Consider the following 22,021-nt stretch of genomic DNA (forward strand, 5'->3'; position numbering starts at 1 on the left):
AGTGCTTTTTGTCTCTAGCATTACTCTTTCTCTCTAGCAATGCTCTTTCTCTCTGGCAGTGCTCTCTCTCTCTAGCAGTGGTCTTTCTCTATAGCATTACTCTTTCTCTCTAGCATTACTGTCTCTCTCTAGCAGTGCTCTTTCTCTCTGGCTGTGCTGTTTCTCTCTAGCATTGCTCTCTCAATCTATTAGTGCTCTTTCACTCTAGCAGTGCTCTATTTCTAGCATTACTTTTTGTCTCGAGCAGTGCTCTCTCTCTCTAGCAGTGCTTTCTCTCTAGCAGTGCTCTTTCCTCCAGCAGTGGTCTCTCTCTCTCTAGCACTACTCTTTCTGTTTAGCAGTGCTCTCTCTCTAGCAATTCTCTCTCTCTAGCAGTGCTTTTTCTCTCTAGGATTGCTCTTTCTCGATAGCATTACTCTTTCTCTCTAGCAATGCTCTCTTTCTCTAGCAGCACTCTTTCTCTCCAGCAGTGCTCTCTCTCTCTCCAGCAGTGCTCTCTCTCTCGATCAGTAATCTTTCTATCTACCATTACTCTTTCTCTCTAGCAGTGCTCTCTCTCTCTAGCAGTGCTCTTTCTCTCTAGCATTACTATTTCTCTCAAGCAGTGCTCTCTCTCTAGCAGTGCTCTCTCTCTAGCAGTGATCTCTTTCTCTAGCAGTGCTCTCTCTCTCTCTTGCACTACTCTTTCTTTCTAGCAGTGCTCTTTCTTTCTAGCATCACTCTTTCACTCTAGCAGTGCTTTTTCTATCTTGCATTACTCTTTCTCTCTTGCAGTGCTCTTACTCTCTAGGATTACTCTTTATCTAACATTATTCTTTCTCACTAGCATTACTCTTTTTCTCTAGCAGTGCTCTTTCTCTAGCAGTGCTCTTTCTCTCTAGCAGTGCCCTCTCTCTCTAGCACTAATCTTTCTCCCTAGCAGTGCTCTTTCTCTTTAGCATTACTCTTTCTCTCTAGCAGTGCTCTTTCTTTCTAGCAGTGCTCTATTTCTCTAGCATTACTCTCTCTTTAGCAATGCTCTTTCTCTCTGGCAGTGATCTTTCTCTCTAGCACTACTCTTTCTCTCTAGCGGTGCTCTTTCTCTCTAGCAGTGCTCTATCTCTCTAGCCTCTCTTGGCTAGGCGGGACGAATTCGTCCCACCTACGTAACAGCCACTTGCAGCCTGTGGCGCGATTTTCAAAACATTAAAAATCCTATTACTTCAATTTCTCAAACATATGACTATTTTACAGCTATTTAAAGACAAGACTCTCGTTAATCTAACCACACTGTCCGATTTCAAAAAGGCTTTACAACGAAAGCAAAACATTAGATTATGTCAGCAGAGTACCAAGCCAGAAATAATCAGACACCCATTTTTCAAGCCAGCATATAATGTCACCAAAACCCAGAAGAAAGCTAAATGCAGCACTCACCTTTGATGATCTTCATCAGATGACAACCATAGGACATTATGTTATACAATACATGCATGTTTTGTTCAATCAAGTTCATATTTATATCAAAAACCAGCTTTTTACATTAGCATGTGACGTTCAGAACTAGCATACCCCCGCAAACTTCCGGGAATTCGCTAACATTTTACTAAATTACTCACGATAAACGTTCACAAAAAGCATAACAATTATTTTAAGAATTATAGATACAGACCTCCTCTATGCACTCGATATGTCCGATTTTAAAATAGCTTTTTGGTGAAAGCACATTTTGCAATATTCTAAGTACATAGCCCAGGCATCACGGGCTCACTATTTAGACACCCGGCAAGTTTAGCACTCACCATAATCATATTTACTATTATAAAAGTTTCATTACCTTTTGTTGTCTTCGTCAGAATGCACACCCAGGACTGCTACTTCAATAACAAATGTTGGTTTGGTCCAAAATAATCCATCGTTATATCCGAATAGCGGCGTTTTGTTCATGCGTTCCAGACACTATCCGAAATGGTAAAGAAGTGTCGCGCGCATGGCGCAATTCGTGACAATAAAATTCTAAATATTCCATTACCGTACTTCGAAGCATGTCAACCGCTCTTTAAAATCAATTTTTACGCCATTTTTCTCGTAGAAAAGCGATAATATTCCGACAGGGAATCTCCTTTTCGGCAAACAGAGGAAAAAATCACAAAGGCGGGGGCGGTCAGTTACGCGCATAAGCCCAGAGTCCCTTGATCGGCCACTTGAGAAAGGCGATAATGTGTTTCAGCCTGGGGCTGGAATGACGACATTCTGTTTTTTCCCGGGCTCTGAGCGCCTATGGACGACGTGGGAAGTGTCACGTTAGAGCAGAGATCCTTAGTAAAAGATAGAGATGGAAAAGAAGTTCAAGAAATGGTCAGACAGGCCACTTCCTGTAAAGGAATCTCTCAGGTTTTGACCTGCCATTTGAGTTCTGTTATACTCACAGACACCATTCAAACAGTTTTAGAAACTTTAGGGTATTTTCTATCCATATGTAATAAGTATATGCATATTCTAGTTACTGGGTAGGAGTGGTAACCAGATTAAATCGGGTATGTTTTTTATCCAGCCGTGTCAATACTGCCCCCTAGCCCTAACAGGCTAGCATTACTCTCTCTCTAGCATTACTCTTTCTCACTAGCAATGCTCTTTCTCTCTAGCATTACTCTTTCTCTTGCATTGCTCTTTCTCCCTAGCAGTGCTCTTTCTCTCTAGCAGTGCTGTTTCTCTCTTGTGGTGTTCTCCTTCTCTAGCATTGCTCTCTACCTAGCATTGATTTTTCTCTCTAGCATTACTATTTCTCTCTAGCAGTGCTCTATTTCTCTAGCAATACTCTCTCTCTAGCAGTGCTCCCTCTCTAGCAGTGATCTCTCTCTCTGTAGCAGTGCTCTCTCTCTCTAGCAGTGCTCTCTCTCTGTAGCAGTGCTCTCTCTCTAGCAGTGCTCTCTCTCTATTAGTGCTCTTTCACTCTAGCAATGCTCTTTCTCTCTGGCAGTGATCTCTTTCTCTAGCAGTGCTCTTTCGATCTAGCATTACTGTTTCTCTCGAGCAGTGCTCTCTCTCTCTAGCATTGCGCTCTGTCTCTAGCAGAGCTCTTTCACTCTAGCAGTGTTCTGTCTCTAGCATTATTCTTTCTCTCGAGCAGTGCTCTCTCTCTCTAGCAGTTCTCTCTCTCCCTAGCAGTGCTCTCTCTCTCTAGCAGTGCTCTCTCTCTAGCAGTGCTATTTCTCTCAAGTTGTGCACTCTCTCTCTAGCAGTGCTCTCTCTCTCTAGCAGTGCTTTCTCTCTAGCAGTGTTCTTTCTCTCTAGGAGTGCTCTCTCTCTATCAATTCTCTCTCTCTGGCAGTGCTCTCTCTAGCAATGCTTTTTCTCTCTAGCAGTGCTCTTTCTCGCTAAAATTACACTTTCTATCTAGCAGTGCTCTCTTTCTTTAGCAGCGCTCTTTCTCTCCAGCAGTGCTCTCTCTCTAGCAGTGCTCTCTCTATATCAGTACTCTTTTTCTCTAGCATTACTCTTTCTCTCTAGCAGTGCTCTCTCTCTAGCAGTTCTCTGTCTCTCTAGCATTACTCTTTCTCTCAAGCAGTGCTCTCTCTCTAATAGTGCTCTTTTCTCTAGCAGTGCTCCCTTTCTCTAGCATTACTCTGTCTCTCTTGCATTACTCTCTCTCTCTTGCAGTGGTATTTCTCTCTAGCATTACTCTTTCTCTCAAGCATTACTCTTTCTCTCTAGCATTACTGTCTCTCTCTAGCAGTGCTCTTTCTCTCTAGCATTGTGCTCTCTTTCTAGCAGTGCTCTATCACTCTAGCAGTGCTCTCTCTCTCTCTCTCTAGCATTACTCTTTCTCTCTAGCAGTGCTCTCTCTCTCTCAAGCAGTGCTCTCTCTCTATTAGTGCTCTTTCACTCTAGCAATGCTCTTTCTCTCTGGCAGTGCTCTCTCTCTCTCTAGCAGTGCTCCCTCTCTCTATTAGTGCTCTTTCACTCTAGCAATACTCTTTCTCTTAAGCATTACTCTTTCTCTCTAGCATTACTCTTTCTCTCGAGCAGTGCTCTCTCTCTAGCAGTACTCTTTCTCTCTAATAGTGCTCTCTCTCTCTAGCAGTTCTCTCTCTCTCTAGCAGTGCTCTCTCTCTAGCATTACTCTTTCTCTCTTGCAGTTCTCTTTCTCTCAAGCAGTGCTCTCTCTCTCTAGCAGTGCTCTCGCTCTAGCAGTACTCTTTCTCTCTAGCATTACTCTCTCTCTAGCAGTGCTCTCGGACTCTAGCAGTGCTCTCTCTCTAGCAGTGCTCTTTCTCTCTAGCAGTGCTCCCCTTCTCTAGCAATGCTCTTTCTCTCTATCAGTGCTCTCTCTCTCTAGCATTACTCTCTCTCTCTTGCAGTGGTGTTTCTCTCTTGCATTACTCTTTCTCTCAAGCATTACTCTTTCTCTTAAGCATTACTCTTTCTCTCTAGCATTACTGTCTCTCTCTAGCAGTGCTCTTTCTCTCTAGCATTGCGCTCTCTCTCTAGCAGTGCTCTTTAACTCTAGCAGTGCTCTCGCTCTATCATTACTCTTTCTCTCAAGCAGTGTTCTCTCTCTCTAGAAGTGCTCTCTCTCTCTAGCAGTGCTCTTTCTCTCTAGCATTACTCTTTCTCTCTAGCAGTGCTCTTTCTCTCAAGCAGTGCTCTCTCTCTCTAGCAGTGCTCTCCCTTTCTAGCAGTGCTTTCTCTCTAGCAGTGTTCTTTCTCTCTAGCAGTGCTCTCTCTCTCTCTTGAACTACTCTTTCTCTATAGCAGTGCTCTCTCTCTAGCAATTATCTCTCTCTGGGAGTGCTCTCTCTCCAGCAGTGTTTTTTCTCTCTAGCAGTTCTCTTTCTCTCTAGCATTACTCTTTCTCTCTAGCAGTGCTCTCTTTCTAGCAGTGCTCTCTCTCTCTAGCAGTGCTCTTTCTCTCTAGCATTACTCTTTTTCTCAAGCAGTGCTCTCTCTCTAGCAGTGCTCTCTCTAGCAGTGCTCTCTCTCTAGCAGTGATCTCTCTCTCTCTAGCGGTGATCTCCCTCTAGCAGTGCTCTCTCTCTCTAGCAGTGCTCTCTCTCTATTAGTGCTTTTTCTCTCTAGTAATGCTCTGTCTCTCTGGCAGTGCTCTCTCTCTCTAGCAGTGCTCTTTCTCTCTAGCATTACTGTTTCTCTCGAGCAGTACTCTTTCAAACTTGCATTGCGCTCTCTCTCTAGAAGATCTCTTTCACTCTAGCAGTGCTGTCTCTCTAGCATGACTCTTTCTCTCGAGCAGTGCTCTCTCTCTCTCTAGCAGTGCTCTCTCTCTCTGGCAGTGCTCTCTCTCTCTAGCAGTGCTCTTTCTCTCAAGCAATGCTCTCTCTCTCTAGCAGTGCTCTCTCTCTATTAGTGCTCTTTCACTCTAGCAATGCTCTTTCTCTCTGGCAGTGATCTCTTTCTCTAGCAGTGCTCTTTCGATCTAGCATTACTGTTTCTCTCGAGCAGTGCTCTCTCTCTCTAGCATTGCGCTCTCTCTCTAGCAGAGCTCTTTCACTCTAGCAGTGTTCTGTCTCTAGCATTATTCTTTCTCTCGAGCAGTGCTCTCTCTCTCTAGCAGTTCTCTCTCTCCCTAGCAGTGCTCTCTCTCTCTAGCAGTGCTCTCTCTCTAGCAGTGCTATTTCTCTCAAGTTGTGCACTCTCTCTCTAGCAGTGCTCTCTCTCTCTAGCAGTGCTTTCTCTCTAGCAGTGTTCTTTCTCTCTAGGAGTGCTCTCTCTCTATCAATTCTCTCTCTCTGGCAGTGCTCTCTCTAGCAATGCTTTTTCTCTCTAGCAGTGCTCTTTCTCGCTAAAATTACACTTTCTATCTGGCAGTGCTCTCTTTCTTTAGCAGCGCTCTTTCTCTCCAGCAGTGCTCTCTCTATATCAGTACTCTTTTTCTCTAGCATTACTCTTTCTCTCTAGCAGTGCTCTCTCTCTAGCAGTTCTCTGTCTTTCTAGCATTACTCTTTCTCTCAAGCAGTGCTCTCTCTCTAATAGTGCTCTTTTCTCTAGCAGTGCTCCCTTTCTCTAGCATTACTCTGTCTCTCTTGCATTACTCTCTCTCTCTTGCAGTGGTATTTCTCTCTAGCATTACTCTTTCTCTCAAGCATTACTCTTTCTCTTAAGCATTATTCTTTCTCTCTAGCATTACTGTCTCTCTCTAGCCGTGCTCTTTCTCTCTAGCATTGTGCTCTCTTTCTAGCAGTGCTCTATCACTCTAGCAGTGCTCTCTCTCTCTCTCTCTAGCATTACTCTTTCTCTCTAGCAGTGCTCTTTCTCTCAAGCAGTGCTCTCTCTCTCTCAAGCAGTGCTCTCTCTCTATTAGTGCTCTTTCACTCTAGCAATGCTCTTTCTCTCTGGCAGTGCTCTCTCTCTCTCTAGCAGTGCTCCCTCTCTCTATTAGTGCTCTTTCACTCTAGCAATACTCTTTCTCTTAAGCATTACTCTTTCTCTCTAGCATTACTGTTTCTCTCGAGCAGTGCTCTTTCTCTCTAGCATTGCGCTCTCTCTCTAGCAGTTCTCTTTCACTCTAGCAGTGTTCTCTCTCTTGCATTACTCTTTCTCTCGAGCAGTGCTCTCTCTCTAGCAGTACTCTTTCTCTCTAATAGTGCTCTCTCTCTCTAGCAGTTCTCTCTCTCTCTAGCAGTGCTCTCTCTCTAGCATTACTCTTTCTCTCTTGCAGTTCTCTTTCTCTCAAGCAGTGCTCTCTCTCTCTAGCAGTGCTCTCGCTCTAGCAGTACTCTTTCTCTCTAGCATTACTCTTTCTCTCTAGCAGTGCTCTCGGACTCTAGCAGTGCTCTCTCTCTAGCAGTGCTCTTTCTCTCTAGCAGTGCTCCCCTTCTCTAGCAATGCTCTTTCTCTCTATCAGTGCTCTCTCTCTCTAGCATTACTCTCTCTCTCTTGCAGTGGTGTTTCTCTCTTGCATTACTCTTTCTCTCAAGCATTACTCTTTCTCTGAAGCATTACTCTTTCTCTCTAGCATTACTGTCTCTCTCTAGCAGTGCTCTTTCTCTCTAGCATTGCGCTCTCTCTCTAGCAGTGCTCTTTAACTCTAGCAGTGCTCTCGCTCTATCATTACTCTTTCTCTCAAGCAGTGTTCTCTCTCTCTCTAGAAGTGCTCTCTCTCTCTAGCAGTGCTCTTTCTCTCTAGCATTACTCTTTCTCTCTAGCAGTGCTCTTTCTCTCAAGCAGTGCTCTCTCTCTCTAGCAGTGCTCTCCCTTTCTAGCAGTGCTTTCTCTCTAGCAGTGTTCTTTCTCTCTAGCAGTGCTCTCTCTCTCTCTTGAACTACTCTTTCTCTATAGCAGTGCTCTCTCTCTAGCAATTATCTCTCTCTGGGAGTGCTCTCTCTCCAGCAGTGTTTTTTCTCTCTAGCAGTTCTCTTTCTCTCTAGCATTACTCTTTCTCTCTAGCAGTGCTCTCTTTCTAGCAGGGCTCTCTCTCTCTAGCAGTGCTCTTTCTCTCTAGCATTACTCTTTTTCTCAAGCAGTGCTCTCTCGCTAGCAGTGCTCTCTCTAGCAGTGCTCTCTCTCTAGCAGTGATCTCTCTCTCTCTAGCGGTGATCTCCCTCTAGCAGTGCTCTCTCTCTCTAGCAGTGCTCTCTCTCTATTAGTGCTTTTTCTCTCTAGTAATGCTCTGTCTCTCTGGCAGTGCTCTCTCTCTCTAGCAGTGCTCTTTCTCTCTAGCATTACTGTTTCTCTCGAGCAGTACTCTTTCAAACTTGCATTGCGCTCTCTCTCTAGAAGATCTCTTTCACTCTAGCAGTGCTGTCTCTCTAGCATTACTCTTTCTCTCGAGCAGTGCTCTCTCTCTCTCTCTAGCAGTGCTCTCTCTCTCTGGCAGTGCTCTCTCTCTCTAGCAGTGCTCTTTCTCTCAAGCAATGCTCTCTCTCTATCAGTGCTCTCTCTCTGATAGTGCTTTCTCTCTAGCAGTATTCTTTCTCTCTAGCAGTGGTCTTTCTCTCTGGTTGTGCTCTTTCTCTCTAGCATTGCTCTCTCTTTCTAGCAGTGCTCTTTCACTACAGCAGTGCTCTCTCTCTAGCATTACTCTTTCTCTCGAGCAGTGCTCTCTCTCTCTAGCATTGCTTTCTCTCTTGCAGTGTTCTTTCTCTCCAGCAGTGGTCTCTCTCTCTCTAGCACTACTCTTTCTCTTTAGCAGTGCTCTCTCTAGCCATTCTCTCTCTCTGGCAGTGCTCTCTCTCTAGCAGTGCTTTTTCTCTCTAGCAGTGCTCTCTCTCTCTAGCAGTGCTCTCTCTCTCTAGCAGTTATCTCTCTCTCTAGCAGTGCTCTTTCTCTCTAGCATTTATATTTCTCTCAAGCAGTGATCTCTTTCTCTAGCAGTGCTCTCTCTCTCTCTCTCTCTTGCAGTGTTATCTCTCTCTAGCAGTGCTCTCTCTCTAGCACCACTATTTCTCTATAGCATTACTCTTTCTCTCTAGCATTACTCTTTCTTTCTAGCATCACTCTTTCTCTCTATCAGTGCTTTTTCTGTCTAGCATTACTCTTTCTCTCTAGCAGTGCTTTCTCTCTCTAGCAGTGCTCTCTCTCTCTACCAGTGCTCTCTCTCTAGCACTACTCTTTCTCTCTAGCATTACTCTTTATCTAGCATTATTCTTTCTCACTAGCATTACTCTTTTTCTCTAGCAGTGCTCTCTCTCTCTAGCAGTGCTCTTTCTCTCTGGCAGTGCTCTATCTCTCTAGCATTACTCTCTCTCTAACAATGCTCTTTCTCTCTGGCAGTGCTCTATCTCTCTAGCGTTACTCTCTCTCAAGCAATGCTCTTACTCTCTAGCAATGCTCTCTTTCTCAAGCAGTGCTCTCTCTCTCTCTCTCTCTCTTGCAGTGCTCTCTCTCTCTAGTAGTGCTCTCTCTCTAGCATTACTCTTTCTCACTAGCATTACTCTTTCTCTCTAGCAGTGCTCTTTTTCCCTAGCAGTGCTCATTCTCTCTAGCATTACTCTTTCTCTCTTGCATTGCTTTTTCTCTCTTGCATTACTATTTCTCTCTTGCAATGCTCTTTCTCTCTAGCAGTGCTCTCTTTCTCTCTAGCAGTGCTCTTTCTCTCTAGCAGTGCTCTCTTTCTAGCATTACTCTTTCTCTCAAGCAGTGCTCTCTCTCTCTAGCAGTGTTCTCTCTCTCTCTAGCATGACTCTTTCTCTAGCAGTGCTCTTTCTCTCTAGCATTATTCTTTCTCTATCATTACTCTTTCTCTTTAGCAGTGCTATTTCTCTCTTGCAGTGCTCCTGTGGTGCTCTCTCTCTAGCATTACTCTCTACCGAGCAGTGCTCTTTTTCTCTAGCATTTATCTATCTCTCTAGCATAACTCTTTCTTTCTAGCATCACTCTTTCTAGCAGTGCTCTTTCTGTCTAGCATTACTCTTTCTCTAGCATGACTCTTTCTGTCTAGCAGTGCTTCTTCTCTCTAGCAGTGCTCTTTCTCTCTTGCGGTGTTCTCTCTCTCTGGCATTACTCTCTCTCCAGCAGTGCTCTTTTTCTGTAACATTACTCTTTCTTTCTTGCATCACTTTTTCTCTCTCGCAGTGCTTTTTCTCTCTAGCATTATTCTTTCTCACTAGCATTACTCTTCCTCTCTAGCAGTGCTCTCTCTCTCTCTAGCAGTGCTCTCTCTTTAGCATTGCCCTCTCTCTCTCTAGCATTACTCTTTCTCCCTAGCAGTGCTCTTTCTCTCTAGCATTACTCTTTCTCTCTAGCAGTGCTCTTTCTCTCTAGCAGTGCTCTATCTCTCTATCATTTCTGTCTCTCTAGCAGGTCTCTTTCTCTCTAGCAGTGGTCTCTTTCTAGCTTTACTCTTTCTCTCAAGCAGTGCTCTCTCTGTCTGTCAGTGCTCTCTTCCTCAGCAGTGCTCTCTCTAGCATTACTCTTTCTCTCTAGCATTACTCTTTCTCTCTAGCTTTACTCTTTCTCTCTAGCATTGTTCTTTCTCTCTTGCAATGCTCTGTCTCTCTGGCAGTGCTCTCTTTCTCTAGCAGTGCTCTTTCTCTCTTGCGGTGCTCTCTTTGTCTAGCAATACTCTTTAACTCTAGCATTACTCTTTCTCTCTAGCATTGTTCTTTCTCTCTTGCAATGCTCTTTCTCTCTGGCTGTGCTCTCTCTCTCTAGCAGTGCTCTTTCTCTCTGGCATTATTCTTTCTCTCTAGTAGTGATCTTTCTCTCTAGCGTTACTCTTTCTCTCTGGCAGTGATCTTTCTCTCTAGTAGTACTCTTTCTCTCTAGCAGTGCTCTCTCTCTCACTAGCATTGCTTTCTATCTGTCTCTTTGTCTGTCTATCTTTCTCTCTGTCTGTCTGACTGTCTGTCTGTCGCTCCTCTTTGTTTGCTTTTATTTTTTTAGGTCTTTCTCCCACCTTCCCTCCCATTATCTCTCCTCTGTCATTCCCCTTATTTCATTTCCATTGTTCAAGCTTAAACCTAATCAATTTGAGTGATATCATCTGACTTCATTATTGTTATTTGTTGTTGCCATTGTTGTTGATGCATAACAATTAGTTGTTATCAAACACATAATTGTCAGCATCATCATTTGTGTCAACATTTTAAGCAATAAAATGATTAGCATCCATATTCAAGTGAAAATGATAGTACTTCTTATCAATTGTGCTTTGTTAAACTGATATATTTGTAAGATAACCAAATGAGCATATTGTTGGCACAGTGTGTGTAATCATTAAACCTCTAAAGAATCCACTCAAAGTTTCTATTGAGAGATCTGGTAGACGTGATCCTTTGAGCTCTATCCGTGGTGCTATGCAGTGCGTGCGTGCGCACACACACATGCACACACTCTAGCACACACTTGCACAAACACATACACACATACACACACACTCGCACCAACAGGCACACACACACATACACACAAGCATGTGTGTCTCCCCTTCTGTATCTGTTTTTTCACACAAGCAATCCTAGCTGTTGAGTAGAAGATGAGTGTGTTTGTGTTTGTGTTTGTGTGTGTGTGTGTGCGCGTGTGTGTGTTTGTGCGTGTATGTGCGGTATGAAGCTATCTGGCTCACAACTCTTCTGATACAAGGCAGTCTTCTAATCTGGCCTACAGACGGTACATTACTCTCTGCTTCTCTGGTACCACGTCAGCAGTTCCTTTCTTAACTCCACCATCCACTTCCCCTCCTCAACACCTGTAATGGACGACATGCTTAGCACTGATATCTGAAATCCTCTTAACCTGTTAGGGCTAGGGGGCAGTATTGACACGGCTGGATAAAAAACATACCCGATTTAATCTGGTTACCACTCCTACCCAGTAACTAGAATATGCATATACTTATTACATATGGATAGAAAACACCCTACATTTTCTAAAACTGTTTGAATGGTGTCTGTGAGTATAACAGAACTCAAATGGCAGGTCAAAACCTGAGAGATTCCTTTACAGGAAGTGGCCTGTCTGACCATTTCTTGAACTTCTTTTCCATCTCTATCATTTACTAAGGATCTCTGCTCTAACGTGACACTTCCCACGTCGTCCATAGGCGCTCAGAGCCCGGGAAAAAACAGAATGTCGTCATTCCAGCCCCAGGCTGAAACACATTATCGCCTTTCTCAAGTGGCCGATCAAGGGACACTGGGCTTAGGCGCGTGACCCGACCGCCCCCGCCTTTGGGATTTTTTCCTCTGTTTGCCGAAAAGGAGATTCCCTGTCGGAATATTATCGCTTTTCTACGAGAAAAATGTCGTAAAAATTGATTTTAAACAGCGGTTGACATGCTTCGAAGTACGGTAATGGAATATTTAGAATTTTATTGTCACGAATTGCGCCATGCGCGCAACACTTCTTTACTATTTCGGATAGTGTCTGGGCATACGAACAAACGCCGCTATTCGGATATAACGATGGATTATTTTGGACCAAACCAACATTTGTTATTGAAGTAGCAGTCCTGGGTGTGCATTCTGACGAAGACAACAAAAGGTAATCAAACTTTTATAATAGTAAATATGATTATGGTGAGTGCTAAACTTGCCGGGTGTCTAAATAAGCGAGCCCGTGATGCCTGGGCTATGTACTTAGAATATTGCAAAATGTGCTTTCACCAAAAGCTATTTTAAAATCGGACATATCGAGTGCATAGAGGAGGTCTGTATCTATAATTCTTAAAATAATTGTTATGCTTTTTGTGAACGTTTATCGTGAGTAATTTAGTAAAATGTTAGCGAATTCCCCCGAAGTTTGCGGGGGGTATGCTAGTTCTGAACGTCACATGCTAATGTAAAAAGCTGTTTTTTGATATAAATATGAACTTGATTGAACAAAACATGCATGTATTGTATAACACAATGTCCTAGGGTTGTCATCTGATGAAGATCATCAAAGGTGAGTGCTGCATTTAGCTGTCTTCTGGGTTTTGGTGACATTATATGCTGGCTTGAAAAATGGGTGTCTGATTATTTCTGGCTTGGTACTCTGCTGACATAATCTAATGTTTTGCTTTCGTTGTAAAGCCTTTTTGAAATCGGACAGTGTGGTTAGATTAACGAGAGTCTTGTCTTTAAATAGCTGTAAAATAGTCATATGTTTGAGAAGTTGAAGTAATAGGATTTTTAACGTTTTGAAAATCGCGCCACAGGCTGCCAGTGGCTGTTACGTAGGCAAGCGTCCCACCTAGCCCATAGAGGTTAATAACCTCTACAGGATCACCCCCCCCCCACAGGACGGTTAAGCTAACGTAGGCTAATGTGATTAGCAGTGCTCTATCTCTCTAGCCTCTCTGGGCAAGGCGGGACGAATTCGTCCCACCTACGTAACAGCCACTTGCAGCCTGTGGCGCAATTTTCAAAACATTAAAAATCCTATTACTTCAATTTCTCAAACATATGACTATTTTACAGCTATTTAAAGACAAGACTCTCGTTAATCTAACCACACTGTCCGATTTCAAAAAGGCTTTACAACGAAAGCAAAACATTCGATTATGTCAGCAGAGTACCAAGCCAGAAATAATCAGACACCCATTTTTCAAGCCAGCATATAATGTCACCAAAACCCAGAAGACAGCTAAATGCAGCACTCACCTTTGATGATCTTCATCAGATGACAACCCTAGGACATTATGTTATACAATACATGCATGTTTTGTTCAATCAAGTTCATATTTATATCAAAAACCAGCTTTTTACATTAGCATGTGACGTTCAGAACTAGCATAACCCCCGCAAACTTCCGGGGAATTCGCTAACATTTTACTAAACGTTCACAAAAAGCATAACAATTATTTTAAGAATTATAGATACAGACCTCCTCTATGCACTCGATATGTCCGATTTTAAAATAGCTTTTTGGTGAAAGCACATTTTGCAATATTCTAAGTACATAGCCCAGGCATCACGGGCTCGCTTATTTAGACACCCGGCAAGTTTAGCACTCACCATAATCATATTTACTATTACAAAAGTTTGATTACCTTTTGTTGTCTTCGTCAGAATGCACACCCAGGACTGCTACTTCAATAACAAATGTTGGTTTGGTCCAAAATAATCCATCGTTATATCCGAATAGCGGCGTTTTGTTCGTATGCGTTCCAGACACTATCCGAAATAGTAAAGAAGTGTCACGCGCATGGCGCAATTCGTGACAATAAAATTCTAAATATTCCATTACCGTACTTCGAAGCATGTCAACCGCTGTTTAAAATCAATTTTTACGACATTTTTCTCGTAGAAAGCGATAATATTCCGACAGGGAATCTCCTTTTCGGCAAACAGAGGAAAAAATCCCAAAGGCGGGGCGGTCGGGTCACGCGCATAAGCCCAGTGTCCCTTGATCGGCCACTTGAGAAAGGCGATAATGTGTTTCAGCCTGGGGCTGGAATGACGACATTCTGTTTTTTCCCGGGCTCTGAGCGCCTATGGACGACGTGGGAAGTGTCACGTTAGAGCAGAGATCCTTAGTAAATGATAGAGATGGAAAAGAAGTTCAAGAAATGGTCAGACAGTCCACTTCCTGTAAAGGAATCTCTCAGGTTTTGACCTGCCATTTGAGTTCTGTTATACTCACAGACACCATTCAAACAGTTTTAGAAAATGTAGGGTGTTTTCTATCCATATGTAATAAGTATATGCATATTCTAGTTACTGGGTAGGAGTGGTAACCAGATTAAATCGGGTATGTTTTTTATCCAGCCGTGTCAATACTGCCCCCTAGCCCTAACAGGTTAATCTAACTGCACTGTCCAATTTACAGTAGCTATTACAGTGAAAGAATACCAAGCTATTGTTTGAGGAGAGTGCACAATTATGAACTTGAAAATGTATTAATAAACAAATTAGGCACATTTGGGCAGTCCTGATACAACATTTTGAACAGATATGCAATGGTTCATTGGATCAGTCTAAGACTGTGCACATACACTGCTGCCATCTAGTGGCCAAAATCAAAATTGCATTTGGGCTGGAATAATACATTATGGCCTTTCGCTTGCATTTCAAAGATGATGGTACAAAAAAAAATTAAAACACGTTTTTTCTTTGTATTATCTTTTACCATATCTAATGTGCTATATTCTCCTACATTAATTTCACATTTCCACACACTGCAAAGTGTTTCCTTTCAAATGGTATCAAGAATATGCATGTCCTTGCTTCAGGTCCTTAGATTTGGGTATGTCATTTTAGGCGAAATATGAAAAAGGGGGAAGATCCCTTAAGGAAACAGCACCCCCTCCTCTCTCTGTCTTTCTCTCTCTGGCTGAGAGGGAAGGATGGAAAACCACATCGCATGAATTTCCTCCCGTTGCGTGTTCTGTTCTCTCCTCGACAAGACTTGTGTGGGATGTTACACTTTGTGGTGAGACGTGTCCGTGAGGATTTTGAGATTGGGCTGAGGAGGAGCAGAGAGGTGTAAGAAGGGTGTAAGCGTGCGGAAACACAAGGCTTACATGCTCTGGGAGGCTTCTCTCAAACTGAGACACACAAAGCTTGATTCAATCAGATCTGCTTTAGCCGCATCCGACACCGCCAAAACATCTGCTATGCGGGTAGCTGCTATCACCGGTTAACACTTGATCTGATTGAATCTAGGCCTCAGTCTCCCAAATACTGGCTGCTCCCACCCGAGACAGAGAATCCGGATTGAGGAACTTGTATATGTGTGTGCGTGCTAGATACATGGAAGTCGGTGGAAATGGTTGTTTGTTGGAGTTGTAAGAGTTGGGAGGGACAGAGTGATGTGTTGTGAGCTGAGGCAGTTAGAAGAAGTGACAGAATCTTCAGTTCACACTCTCAGTCACTTCCCAAACCAATAAATATTTTATGCAGTTAGTTCAGCCTGCACATTATCAATGCATATAAACACTTAATGGTTCAGATATTCACTGTTGATTTTATTACACAGTTAAACAATTTAATTGAATTATAACAACAGCTTTATGTGACCATGTAAAATGTAGAATAAAAGCAGCAGCCAACCTGTGAGGCAGCTGAGGAACCAACAGGACTTCCATCCCTGGAGGAGTCTCCTGGGAGTAAGAGAGGGGAACATCAGAGGTGTTGCTCTAATTTGTAAAATACCCCAGTCCTTTAGCATGGCCCTTTGATGAGAGACCAGGAGCCTGAGTCTTCATGGCCCCGGTATGCTCCACGATCCTGCACGTGTGTGTGTGTGTGTGTGTGTGTGTGTGTGTGTGTGTGTGTGTGTGTGTGTGTGTGTGTGTGTGTGTGTGTGTGTGTGTGTGTGTGTGTGTGTGTGTGTGTGTGTGTGTGTGTGTGTGTGTGTGTGTGTGTGAGTGATGTGGTCACTTCCCCCTGGCCCAGAGAGACAGACTGACTTCACGCCCTGTGACCCAGACTAGCCTCAGTGGTGGACAGATGAGTAGGCCTACTGAATCACCACGAGCCAATCACTCTACTCTCCTCTACCATCATACTTTATGCCTTTCTCAACTTTTTTGCTCTTTGCCCTCACTCCTCTTCCTTCCCACTGCTCTCCTTTTCTCTTCTTTACTCCATGCCTCCCTCATCACGTTCTCTCTTCTGCCTTTTTTAAAAACTATTTTGATCTTTCCCTCCCTCACTCCTCTCCACTAGTCTTATGCTATTTCTCTTCTCCACTTTTCCTAACCCCTTTCCACCCACATAGGTCCATAGAAAACAGCTGTAATAAACGTGTCATTTGAGGCCAGTTTCAACAGTAACCATGTTATGGGTATTATACAACTCAGCTAGCATGCTCCATGAGAAAGTTAAAACAAGTCATATGAAATGTGCATGTAATGTGTCTTCAGATGACTCCCTCAGTGTCATGCTTAAAGCCCCAAACCTTCCTATGTTCCAGTGTTTGGCAGGCTTTCATAGGACACTCAAGCATTCTGAGGGGTGGGTGATTCCATATATTGTTAATTAACTCCTCTCACCCGGGCCTCACCATATAGGGCTTTCATCTTCTCGGCTTTCTGCTTTTTCACAAACTACTTTTCCCAATCTTCTTCCTCTGCCTGTTGAATTTTTGGCATTGTCTCCTTTTTTCTCTCTTCTTAGGAGGAAATTATCTTTGTACCTGCCTTCATATCTCCTCTCCCCAGTTGAGCACCTTCATAAGGCCCACTCATCTTTAATACCAGTATCTCTCTCAGTAAAATTTTTTCATAATTTATTCTGTGAATCTGCAGTTTTCAAGGGGCCAAAACAATTATCTTCCCCTTCATGAAGAATTGACAGCTGATATGTGTACTACTGAAAACCTAAGACAGAAGGGTGAATAGGAATCAATTTCACAGTCAGATGAATCGGAGGAACATTTCCTTGTCAAAAATAATTAATCAAAGAGAAGAGACGGCCCCACTGTAACTAGACGAGGTAAAACCAGGAAATATTATCTTCTCAGATGGTTCGCTGTCCGTCTGTAATGACATATTTTTTAATATAATTCACTCCCTTCAAAAACCTCCTTACACTCCACATGCTAATTCAGTCAGCCACTTAATCAGACATATTAATCCTATATCTCTCTCCTGATTGTGTTAATTCTACTCGGCAGAGAGTTTATGTGTATATATATTAGGCAGGCAGATAAAGATCCCTGCCTACTTCTGGAACTATATAACATAGCGTGTTAAGTATCCACATTTGTTAATACAATTGTGTATTAGCACTGTGTGGCTAAACCATTGAATAGACTCCATGGCTGTGGTTGTACATTGGGGCAGTTAGGAACTGATAATGCTATAATATGGTAGGTAATGTCCATCACACATTGTTGCTGTTAATCGTCCCTCTTGTCATTGGTTTTATAAGACTGGCAGCCATTTCTGAGGTCTTGACAGATGTTGTGAAAGACCAGATGCAGCAGGCCTGTCACCTACATTACAATAAGCAGGCCTTCTCTGTCGTCATTGTCAATGACTGAGAATGGCATCTGGCTAAAGCACCATACCATTGTTTCTGTATTAGCCTGTCTGTGTGAAACATAATGGTGTCGTATTTTTCAGTATTACAGGCTGGTTGTCAGTAGAGGCGATTACAGGGAAACATGTAAACACATCATGTTGCAAATAATGCACACACGCACGCACGCACACACACACACACTTTTTGTTTCACAAAAAGTGAAACATCGCTTTTGTTCATATTTCCATGAAAGCTGTACACCACCTGGGTACAAAGATTGTCTTGGGGCCATTTTGGACCCGGCAGTTATAAAATGATTTACACACCACAAAAACCACAAAGTCTCTCACACACACACACACATACACACACACACACACACACAGAAAAAAAAAAAAACACACACACACACACACACACACACACACACACACACACACACACACACACACACACACACACACACACACACACACACACACACACACACACACAATACACATAAAAGGCTTTGACAGTTTCACAAAATAGGTTGAAACAGAAAAGCCTGTAAGCACAATTTAAGAGAAATTATGTATATGGCTGGGAAATGTGTTAATTACAAATCATATTAAAGTAGAGCTTTAGCTGCATTTTAATTTAATGAAGTCACAGATCCTGTAACACAGAATTACCAAATCATATTCTTTGTTCCAGATAAATGTATTCCCACTTAATTCCCACTTTAGTCTCTAATTTGCCTTATCTCATCACCATCATCTCCCCAGACGTATTTATTATAATAAAAGAAACCAGCATTACTTATAAATCCCTGTCTGTATATGAGACTCGTCAAGACAGGAATAAAGCAGCATTCAATTGTTATGGATCACTGTTAGGTCTTAGTTATGACTCTATTATAACTATCATTGGCAGCTGGGAAAAGCTGTCTGCTTCTCCCCAACCTCCTAGTTAGAGGTCTGCACGGGACTGATTATTCCATCCCGCTCCCACCCACACCCGCAGCTTTTCATACTGCACCCGCCCACACCCGCTGGCTTTCTGTCCGACTCCCACCCGCTACTGCAAAAAACTGGTCCCAAACCCAATTGCAGTCCAGCAATGCTATTTTAAGCATATGTGACGCAGCACACTTGCCAGGCATAGTCCCAGGAAACCTGCGCCCTATAGTTAATATCAAAATGCGCAAAAATAACCTAAGAGAAAATAACAAAAAATCAGCTAAATTACCAGAGATTCTCACATGGCCCATTATATTAGGCTATCGGTATTACTAGTCTTAGTTTGAAGAGAGTAGAGTTGGAAAGACTTGCACTTTCTCCATTTTCAGACGGAGACAAACATATTTATTTTAGGCAATGTAGTAAACTATAGCCTAATCATATTTATAAAGTACATTTCCGTGGACAGATAAACTGCCCCGTGATTCTCCGCCCATGCATAGGCTATAGCCCACTCTTTGAGACCACACATGGCTACTTGAAGCAGCAAGCATGATGACAGCGGGTCACTTGCACTTTCTCTTACGTTTTGTATATAGGATATAGCCTACCTTTTAGGATGAGGATTTGCAGGCAGAGATAAATACATGGGTAATCAATATTTATTGAAACATTTTTGGACTGCACTTTGACTCATGTTGGTTGAGCCCCTTTCACTTCTTTACATTATTAATATTTATTTACAGACACCGTACCAAACTATTATTCTAATCATAATTAAGTTAATTTCCTTGGAAAGATAACTGCCACGTGATTCTCCACTCATTCATAGGCAGCCTACTCTCTTTTATTGAGACCACACATATAGGCTACTACAGGCACACTTGAACACGCAAACACAACTAGAAGAGGAGAGGTAGACTGATTGAAGTCGAAGCAGCTGATTTTGAGTTTGTGAATAATGCAGCAAATATGTGCTATTAATAATAAAGGTAGGCCTATGCTAACCCATGCCAAGCAGAAAAAAGACCGTTTCCAAATAATCTGCAGGACTCAAAAAATATTTTCATCCCAAAGTTGTCTGTCTGACCTCCTGCTCCCACCCACAGCACGAAAAATGACGACCGCAACACAAAGATTGCTGTCGGGCCCGCAACCCTATACTCCTAGTCAACCTCCTGGTGCCTTCATAAAGATATTTGAAGTATGTGTGATGAACAGCTATTCAGATACAAGTCTTTCAAATGTTTCATTGACATTTGTTGTCTCGACACCAATTGTTGTCTGGTCTTCAGACATTGTCCTAACAGCGGGGCATCCAGACATTCTTTATTAGCTGGATTGCACACACAGCAGGCTATTCCCTCCCTTCATTTGATCTCTTTTTCCCAATGTCTTCATTCTTCTCTCCACCCCAAACACATCTCCATCTACGTGTACTATTATCTCTCTTTCTCTATACATCTCTTTCTTCCTTTTCTGTCTCTCTTTCAATTACATCCCCCTCTCCCCTTCCTCCCTCCCTCTCTCTTGTTACTTGGTGGTGAGGTCAGTGTGTGTGTGCTGGCCTGGTGAGAGAGCTGGTCCATCCACAGATGGATTTACCATTAGGTGATGATTAATGGGAGGACCGGCCCAGGTGATTTCAGCATTCACAGCACCTCCGGGACCTCCTGTTCCTGGCCAGGGTGGCCTCACCTTCACCCTTCACCACCCCAGCCTCGACCCCCCCCCAGCCCAAGCCTTAATTATACAAGCGGCTGTGTTGCCCATTAATTGGGCCTGACAGCACTTCTTGGTCATTTCCACAGGGTGATGGAGGGTGACCTGTGGGTCAGATGGGGATAGGGCGGCCAGAGGAGTAGAAGGAGCGCAGATTGCTGACATCGCTTGATTTGTTGGACTTATACTCCTGGAGCGATACACCTTGTGTCCATGAGTTCAGGAGAGATAAAGAGAGGGAGAGATACGAGTATGGTATATGTTAGCCCCACTGCTGTAGTGGGGAGGTGGTAGCTTACAAGCATAAGTCTCTGGAGATTTGGAGGAGGTATTGCAATCTCTAGGTTTATTGGGTTGAAATTGAGGTTGCACATTGTGTGGAAAATTACTTCAAGGGTTGGTGAATTCAGAGGTTATTATCAGTAGACCAAAAACCACTAGTAAATTGTTGTACTTATCCCATACATAGGACCCATCATTTGATACAATCGGTTAGAGTGCCATTCACCCATATGGAAAGGTAGAACACATTTCACAGAAAAATACAGAAATCGAAGTGAAATGGTGCCTTGAATACAATTTCAGGACTTTTCTGTTAGGATTTTTTATTAATGTTGAGAGATGTCTTGACAACTATTCAAAATATATGCTGCTGTTCTTTCCATCCATTCTCCTCCTCGGAGCATCAGCTGCACTAACCTGAACTCTCTCCATCCCGTGGCTGAGCTGAAATAGACAGCATGTCTATATATTAACTATATATAGTTCAAACAGTGAATGCATATCAATGAACTGTAGGTTACATCTCCCCATCCTCCCATGGTAGGACCCAGCCACAGAGGAGGCTTCTCCAGCCCTTGTACTCGTCTCTCTCTGACATAATATTTGAATATGTATTTTCCTCTGTCCTCATTAGAGAGAACAAATATCTCTCCACGTTATGAGACATTGACTCTGGATCCACAGTTGGAAATGTGATGATGCAGTGTTTTGTCAAAGTAGGAGGTGTGTGTGTGTGTGTGTGTGTGTGTGTGTGTGTGTGTGTGTGTGTGTGTGTGTGTGTGTGTGTGTGTGTGTGTGTGTGTGTGTGTGTGTGTGTGTGTGTGTGTGTGTGTGTGTGTGTGCATGTGCATGTGCGTGTTTGTTTTATGGAGATATCATTGTTGATGAGGATGAGGATGATGATGATTAGTGTGGCAATGCTCATATCCATCATCTCCGTCATCTTCTTTGTTAGTATAATTAGTCACTCTCAGTTGAATATATGCTTTGCGGCGTCAGCTAGCTCCAGAGAGAAAAAGAGAGAGTGAGCGAGAGATGCACTGTTTTGGGCCCTCAGGGAGTGTATTGTGTGATGTGTGATGAGTTCATTGTTGTACACACAAACCCTCTCTTGCTCGTTCTCTCTCGATACAATTTCTCAAACACACACACACACACACACCCATGCACGCACACACAAACACACACAAACACACACAGACCAAGTCCCACACACAGAGACACACATTTGGATGCTCTGGGCTTACGCAAGGCTTTAATGCCATTAGCTGCGTGCCCCTGCAAATAATGCAACAGTAATGTGGAACAGCGCCCACTGGGCCGCAGCATGGATGAGATAGCGAAAAAGCGAGAAAACCCTGACAAGGGATCTCAATTGTCTACAGAGACTTCCTCTCCATGTCTCCTGCCTTCATCTGCTCTGAGGGGAAGGAAATGTACAGGTGAAAGCAAGTGCTGGATAGGGAACAACCATATTGCTATCACCTGTTCTTTGTTTTCAGAACAGAACAGTGCAGATGAAGGTGATGAGACAAGGAGAGGAGTCCACTGTAGACCCAGTCTGAAAATAAGGACAGCGGTCAGGAAAGGCCTCCACTTTTATGTTCCTGAGGATCAAACACTCCCTTATTAACACTCGTCCCTTTGCATTAATGGATGGAAGGATTGAGGGCTTTATCGGTGTGTTTTTCCCCCCCTCTATCATTTATTCAGTGAGCGGATCCTCTATTTCCTCTCCTCCGTCTATGG

General features: G+C 43.1%; 1 protein-coding gene across 1 annotated transcript in view; it reads left to right on the plus strand.

Annotated features, from left to right (window-relative positions):
• lrrc4ca (leucine rich repeat containing 4C, genome duplicate a) overlaps positions 1-22,021 on the plus strand; it is a 117,719-nt gene that overhangs the window by 45,960 nt on the left and 49,738 nt on the right.

Source organism: Salmo salar, chromosome ssa10 (assembly GCF_905237065.1).
Source record: "Salmo salar chromosome ssa10, Ssal_v3.1, whole genome shotgun sequence".
Lineage (NCBI taxonomy): Eukaryota > Metazoa > Chordata > Actinopteri > Salmoniformes > Salmonidae > Salmo > Salmo salar.